Raw genomic sequence first — 318 nt, forward strand, 5'->3', positions numbered from 1 at the left:
GAAAGCTGTATTTTGTTTTATTAATGTTATTCCCACGGTGGATACGCGTGCGGATGTGCCCTGTGAAAATATTTTTCCGTTTTCTTTACTCCCGGATATTTCCTCTTGTGTTGGATGCCGGTATAGCTTACAAGAACCGCGTAAAAATGTCATAAACACTTGAAGCCGAGAGGAATGTCATATTTTCTCTGTTTTATTACTTCCTGTAACTGGGAACAAGATATATCACTGTATTTTTTGTACATCTGTTCACATGATTAAAATATTTTCTTGTGTAGAACGATGATTATTATTCATAATATCTAGCAGGCGAGAATT

General features: G+C 35.5%; 1 protein-coding gene across 1 annotated transcript in view; it reads left to right on the top strand.

The window, feature by feature from the left end:
* The window catches only part of LOC119591804 (transcriptional repressor CTCF-like), an 8416-nt gene that overhangs the window by 7036 nt on the left and 1062 nt on the right, over positions 1 to 318 (top strand). The window lies entirely within an intron of this gene.

The sequence above is a fragment of the Penaeus monodon genome, chromosome 29 (genome assembly GCF_015228065.2).
Source record: "Penaeus monodon isolate SGIC_2016 chromosome 29, NSTDA_Pmon_1, whole genome shotgun sequence".
NCBI classification, from domain to species: domain Eukaryota; kingdom Metazoa; phylum Arthropoda; class Malacostraca; order Decapoda; family Penaeidae; genus Penaeus; species Penaeus monodon.